Source organism: Vidua macroura, chromosome 12, assembly GCF_024509145.1.
Source record: "Vidua macroura isolate BioBank_ID:100142 chromosome 12, ASM2450914v1, whole genome shotgun sequence".
In the NCBI taxonomy this organism is placed as follows: Eukaryota; Metazoa; Chordata; class Aves; order Passeriformes; family Viduidae; genus Vidua; species Vidua macroura.
In genome coordinates this window covers 5,609,341-5,617,100 of record NC_071582.1, presented here as the reverse complement: position 1 = coordinate 5,617,100, position 7,760 = coordinate 5,609,341, and positions in this window count along the sequence as shown.

The window sequence follows — 7,760 nt, the reverse complement described above, 5'->3', positions numbered from 1 at the left end:
GTCTGCATCTACACTGACTCCTATGCTCTGTACCAAATGATCCTAATAATCCAGCTCATGACCCTGGCCAACCTGTTCTGGTGGACCTCTCTTACTATAGGACTAGTAGCACTTGTGCTAAAACCCCCTCTGAAGAAATATGCATGGGAAGCCTCTGGTGCTCTAGGGAAAGAGCATTGGACAAATACATGCTGGATAATTCCATCATTCTAACTTTTCTGCCTCTCGGCAGCAGAATTCTGTTGTGTTTACTTTTTCAGAAGAACTCCGAGGGACATGAAGACCACCTAATCCATGATCAAACTGGTAATACTTTTCTGCATCCTACCACAACCCCATGGCCAGAAACCAGCTGAGTGACCGTGGTCTGAACTAATTGTGGTAGCATGCAGAAAAAGTGAAAGGATCTCTTGAAGCACAAAAAGGTTTGTACGCACCCAAGCGTACAGGATTGTTGGCACAATTTCACATGAACACAAACTGTAGAAGTAGTTTGGTTTTGGTCCAAAAATACTGAAGCACTTTTTTTTGTTTTGTTTTGTTTTTGTTTTTGTTTTTGTTTTTTAAGTTGAAAGTATTGATTCAAATACTGGAGTAGGACTTGATGTTAATGTTGTGACACCTACCACCCAACCACTGGTTACACTTAGCCCGAAAATTTTTGAAATTGGACCATATAGAATCAGGAAAACTGGCCAACAACAGATATTGTTTAATCTGTTATGGTCTCTTAAACAAGTCAAATTGCTAATGCAAAACAATATCTGAGAAATACAGCCAGCTTGTTCACCCTTTTTGCAGACCTCTTTTCAGGCTTGGACAACCTGGCTGCGACAGTGGAAGCCTCCTAAAAACCGGCTGCCAAGAGACATAACTGGTCTTCTGGGAACAGGATTGGGAATCCTAAATAGTATTGATTCAGAAGTACGAATGAATAAATTGGCTTCCACAACTAAAGATTTAACCAAAATACAACAACCACGGCTGTTCCCACAGCCTTGGGAACACATCAGTGGTTGCTATCAAACATTCTAGCAAATTGGGAAAAGATAAATGTAAATAATAGCAAATTGATAATTGATGCACTTAATGCCACACAAAGCAACGTTTCCTTAGCTCTTAGCTGTATCCAGGCTCAATGATGGATGCAGTCAGTTGCTGCCTCAATTAGAAGAGAAGGTGAAGAAGGCACTTTTCCTACTGAAATTAGGAAAATAGTCTGGGACAGTGCCACTGACTTTGAAAGAGATTTCCAATCCTGGTGGAATTTAGTGAATTTTACCTATGACCCTAACACAAACACAGCCACAGCATTTGTGTTGACCATAAGAAGTGCCTCGGTGCATTTGATATTCCCTATCATTGCACTAGGATTAAATCATGATGGACCCACTTTCTATCCTTCTGAACATAGAGAATGGGCCCGTCAAATTGATGACAAATGGCAAACTGTCAATTTAGAGTCCTGTACCATCTGAGAACAACTAGGGTTTATCTGTGAAGGTAATGCAATTGTAGCTCAAGATATTTGTCTGGACACAGAACAAAATAGCTGTCATTTTGATAGTCATCCTAACGAGACTTCTGAAACAGTCCTTGTATATACAGACAATGGGTGTGCCTGCTTCAGAACCGCTTGGGATACTGTGTTTATAGAAAGTACAGTAGTAGCTACTAAAAATCATTCCAATTTTTGTGCTTGCAACTTTAGTAAAATTGCAGGATGTGATTTTTCTTTTGTAGCTCCAGTTACTTCACATGAACTTTTAGAATCCAATCTCACGTTGATTCACAAGCTACTGCCTACTCCCATTGGGATGAACCTTTCTCTGGTAAAGCAATTATTACTTCATCAAGATCTAATAGAGATCCTAGGAAAAATCAAGGGGAATGGACAGAAAACTCTGGTAACTGTTCATCATGATGTGCAAGAAATACATCGTGTTGTAGAAAGGGTGAAAAGTGATGCCGAGCACAAGTGGTGGGATACCCTTTTCGGGTGGTCACCCACCGCCACCGGTATCCTGAACAAATTGTGTCATCCCATTGTTGTTCTTCTGATTTTAGTTATGATTGGTTTTGTTTTATCAGTAATCTTGCTTATTGTAAATTGGAGAATGATGAAGCGATGAACAAAATTAACGTCTATAATTAATGCACACCACTTGGCCGACATCCTTTACACTATAGATGTTCCCAGGACTGTAGACACAAGAAGATGATAAGACTAGAAGATATGTTTTACATCACTTTCTTTTATGATTTGTTCTAATCACTGTTTTAATTATTTTTGTTTATTGTTTATAAAATTGTACTGAGTAATATCGATTATACTAGGTTTATTACTTTACTGTTTAATATTGATTATACTGGTTTATTATTTGATCAATTTATTGTTTAATTGATTAATATTGATTATTACTTAAATAACTATTATTGATTTACTAATTGTATTTTGCTTATTGTTTAATTATAATTTGTTGTGATTACTAATATGTTGTGATTGTTTTAGTTTTCCTGTTTTCTCTTTCTTTCCCTTTTCCTCTTCTCTTTTCCCTGGGACGTGCTGCCAACACTTGACGAGTCCTGAAGACTCCACGACGACACCATGGAATCCTGCTGATGAAGATCTTTCGAGGGCAATCATCAGTCACGGGGTGGTGTAAGAGCCCGTCTGAAGCCCCTCATTTTCCATTCTGCCTTCTGATTGCCACAAGAAAGAATCCCTTCCCCCACTGTAGTTCCGGCTTAGAACAGGACACAGCACAGGTGGAACCACTGAACCGTCATGCTGGCTGTTCCCAACAAGGCCTGGTAAGAACTTGGCAAGGAGTTGGCAAGGACTTGGCAAAGACCTGACATGGAGCCAGCACGGGACAGCCTGATGCGCGGCCTGCTTCTAATCTCCGTTCTTAAGCCCAATGAACTTTTGGGGTGACTCTCGCGGTCCTTCATTGAAGACCCCTCATCTGCCTCGTTACCACTGTGACAAAGAAAGAATGAGAACCCTCCTCCCAAGGACTGAGACTGAGACCCCTGCTATAGGGAGGAGGGGAAATTGGTGCTCTGACCACTAATGACATGACCTGTTTCCCTTCAGTGATTCAAATGGACTTATTCTTCATTGGATTCGTCTTGCTTTGGTGGTTTCTGTGGACTCACCTGTTCCCTCGGGGCGATTACAATGGACTTTCATTATTACACTTGTTCCCCCCCTCTCTCCTCTGTGGACTATAATTGGAGCCCCGAGTCGACCAGAACTTCGAAGACTCCCCCGACACGACAGACGGATCCCCATCGTCCGGAGCACTGAGGATCTCGCCTGTGTTGGTAGCTATTCCCATATCCCTCTTCTCTCTCTATCCTTTTATCTCCTTTCAGATCCCCACTATCGCGTTTACTGTTTTGGCCCCTACTAAAGGTGCATTTGTTGTGATTAACTGATAGTCCCTTGTTGTTTGCCTTTGTTGCACTTTTGGGATGGGTGAAAAGAACCATCACGACACCCCGCAATAAGCGGATCGTGACAGAGGCGGGCTGGTTACCCCAGACCTGCTAAGCGAGAGCGGCAGTCTCCCATGCTGCGTTTCCATCTTTTTCGCGAGAAAAGCGGCCAGTAAAGAGACGAAGCGAGTGATAAAAAGAGTGAGAGAACCCCCCCTGGGACTGGGTCTCAGAGAAAGAGTGGGACCCCTTAGTGGGGGGGGGGGAGGGGGGGGAGTAAAATGTAATTAATTAGAAAAAAAATATAATTAAAAGGTAAAAAGAGGGTTTTCTTGGCATAATCTATTGGGGAAAAAGAAAAGGTAAAATGTGTAGGAGGGGCCCCTAAAAATTCTGCTGGATTGAGGGATAAGAATGCCCAAGAACATCCAAGATCAAACCTGCTGGATTGAGGGATTAATATTCCAAGAGCATCCAGGGTTGATTCAAACCTGCTGGATTGAGGGATTAATGTTCCAAGAGCATCCAGGGTTGATTCAAACCTGCTGGGTTGAAGGATTAACATTCCAAGAGCACCCAGAATTAAGTTTGCTGGGTTGTTGAGAGCACCCAAGATTGAGTAAAAATTTGGCCAGTTTGAAGAGAAGTCTGACAGGATCTAGAGTTGGGAACCACACAACTAGATTGAGGGGTATCCAAGAACACTGGGACTAGCCAGGGACACCTAAAAGTGTAATAGGTGTGTTGAAAAAGAAAAGGTACCTTGTTGTTGTGGTTGTTTTGTTATGTGTAAGAGTAAGTAAAAATAAAGTTAAGTGAATGTAGACGAAGGAAAGTATATGTATGCATCCTGCCCTGTTAAGCAGCCTCACTGTGCTTCCCTGCTGTCACCGACAAACACAAGTTACGAACCCTCAGAACTGAAAAAGTTCAAACAAATATTGCTTCCATTGATGACCATGATATTGTCTATAATACCTTGTTACAACTTATGTTATGTAAGTGTTAATACCCCTACCCTACCAGTTCGTAAACCTGATGGGTCATACCGGTTAGTACAGGATCTGCGGGCCATAAACAAGGTCACTGAGGATCTGTATCCTGTGGTGGCCAATCCCTACATGTTATTAACTTGCTTAACAGCCGAGCTAACTTGGTTTACCGTTTTAGATTTAAAAGATGCCTTCTTTTGCCTTCCTATCCATGAAGCCAGAAAATTTTTGCATTTGAATGGGAAAATCCTAAGAGCGGGCGAAGAACTCAACTGACATGGACCAGACTCCCACAAGGATTCAAAAACTCACCCACTTTGTTTGGAGAACAACTTGCAAAAGAATTAGAGACCTGAGAAGCCCCTCCAGAGGAAGGGAAGTTGCTACAGTACGTAGATGACATCCTGATAGCCACATGGACAAGGGAAGCATGCACGGCCTGGACGATAAGCCTCTTGAACTTTTTGGGGCTCCAAGGGTACCGACTATCAAAGAAAAAAGCCCAAGTAGTAAAACAGAAAGTAACTTATCTGGGTTAGGAAGTCAGTGCTAGACAACGTACCTTGGGCCAAAGCCGGAAGGAGGCAATATGCCAGAGCCCAAAACCTCAGACTGTAAAGGAACTACGAACTTTCCTGAGGATGACAGGGTGGTGCAGGTTATGGATCTATAACTATGGACTGTTTGTTAAGCCCTTCTATGAACTGATTGCAACTGAAAGCAGGAACATCCAAGAGACAAAGGAAGCTACGCAAGCTTTCAACCAGCTGAAAAAAGCCCTCATGTCAGCTCCAGCCCTGAGATTGCCGGACGTGAGTAAGCCTTTCCTTTTATTCTCCCATGAGAAGCAAGGAATCGCCTTAGGAATACTAGCACAGGACCTCGGCCCATATCGGAGAGCAGTGGCTTACTTCTCTAAGCAATTGGATACAGCAGCTAAGGGGTGGCCTGGGTGCCTCAGAGCTGTTGCAGCAGTCGTACTGAACATCCAAGAGGCACACAAATTCACCCTAGGCCAGAAAAGAACTGTGCTAGTGTCTCACACAGTGTCTGCAGTGCTAGAGGTAAAAGGTGGGCATTGGCTTTCCCCACAACGGCTCCTGAGATACCAAGCTATCATAGCGGAGCAAGATGATGTAGAGATAGTAGTGACTAACATTGTCAATCCAGCCTCCTTCCTCAGTAGAAACCAAGGGGAACCAGTGGAACATGACTGCCTGGAGACCATTGAAGCCACCTACTCCAGCTGCCCTGACTTGAAGGACACCCCTCTGGAGAATGCAGAAGTCTCGTTTACTGATGGAAGCAGTTATATCATCGGTGGAAAATGGCACACCGGGTAGGCAGTTCCAACGTGCAAGGAAGTAATATCATCTGGGCCCCTGCCAACAAATACCTCTGCACAGAAGGCCGAGATAATTGCTCTAACTCGGGCCCTAGAATTGGCAAGAGGGAAAGAAATAAACATATACACAGACTCGAAGTATGCATTTGGAGTAGTGCATGCTCACAGAGCCATTTAGAAAGAGAGAGGACTGCTGAAGTCTCAAGGGAAAAATATTAAAGATGCATCAGAAGTACTGCGACTTCTAGAAGCAGTCCAGTTGCCAGAGAAAGTAGCGATCATGCACATTAAGGCACATCAGAAGATCAACTCAGAATTGGAAGAAGGAAACGAGCTGGCAGATAGGGAAGCAAAAGAAGCAGCAAGAATTGAGGTAATAACTGAGGCAGCCCTGATTCCAGACGGGCAAATTTCCCCTAAAGGTAAGCCAAGATACAACAAACTAGAAAAAAAATTAATCTATGAGCAAAAAGGAGACTATAACCAAGAGGGATGGGCCACCATAGAAGGAAAATTAGTTCTACCCTCCTATTTATGATGGTCCCTAATAAAGGAAGAACACCAGAAAACCATTGGGGTATTGATGCTCTAGCATAACTAGACATTTACAACTCGACAATGTGACCTTTGCCTCCAGACCAACCCCAAAAATACTCCCAAACCAAAGCTTAGCCGGATTAGGAAGGGTCATGGGCCGGAGCAGCAATGGCAGATTGATTTTACAGAATTGCCAAGAAAAGGGGGGTATAAGTTTTTCCTGGTGCTAACAGATACCTTTTCAGGATGGCCAGAAGCATTCCCCACCAGGACTTCTAAAGCTCAAGAAGTAACTAAGGTATTGGTACAAGAAAACATACCATGCTTTAGAGTCCTAGCCACAATCTCCTCAAATAGAGGACCACATTTTATTGTAAAATTAGTGCAACAAGTTAGCCAATACTTGAACATAGACTGAGAACTTCACACCCCATATAACCCACAATCAAGTGGTCAGGTAAAAAAAAAGAATCATTTGATCAAACAACAAATTGTACAATTGGGACAAGAAGCTAATTTGTCATGGACTCAATCCCTCCCATTAGCACTACTGCAGATCTGAACCAAACCCAAGACTAAAGAAAAGCTAAACCACTTTGAATTGCTTTATGAAAAACCATATGGGGTGCGAAAGAGAATGTCTACCCAAGACATGTCACTAACCTCCTGTATGTTAAGTCTCTTAACTTGGTGTATCCAGCACCAATCACTAGCTAATAAACACAAGTCATAACTAGTGAAAGACGCTGTTTAGAACACTTTATGTCACCCAATTACAATTCTATTAATTTTAGTTACTGTAAGTTTAAGGATGTCTACTTTAACACTCATGTAGAATTCGAGGATGTTAAAACACATGGCCAGTCTGACATCACTCTCTAGAACTCCTAGAATCTTACTGAAAGAGGACGGTCATGATAGTAGATCAGAATTTAAATCAAGACCCCTGTAGTAAAAGAATTTACTCTATTTTAAGAAAAGGGGGGACTGAAGCAGAGATTTTTAGAGTTAGGTTAACAAAATGAATGAAGCATTTCTAATTTAGCTTGTAGAGTTATCTGTTGAATTTTCAACCTTTTACTTAAGAAACCTCTGCCTAGTACAAAGGGCATAGGAAAATGCAAATTTCTGAAGCTTCTTGCATAAAGAACAATACCAGAAGAAGCAAAGAACCCAGATAAAGAAGCTCCTCTGTCTCCAAGCCTATCAAGACTGACAGACGTACTCAGATAAGCACCAAAGGACCAAAAGCGCACACGCAGAGAGGAAAAGTTCAAAAGTTCAATCATGAGGAAGACCACAATCTTCAGCCTCAGGACCACCAAGAGACCCCCGTACGACCACCACAGCAAACCACGCATGTCCAGAAGGGCGTGGACTTACTTAGCATGAGAAGCGAGGACAGGCGGGGCCAGGGGTTGAATATGCATGAAAAAGTTGTG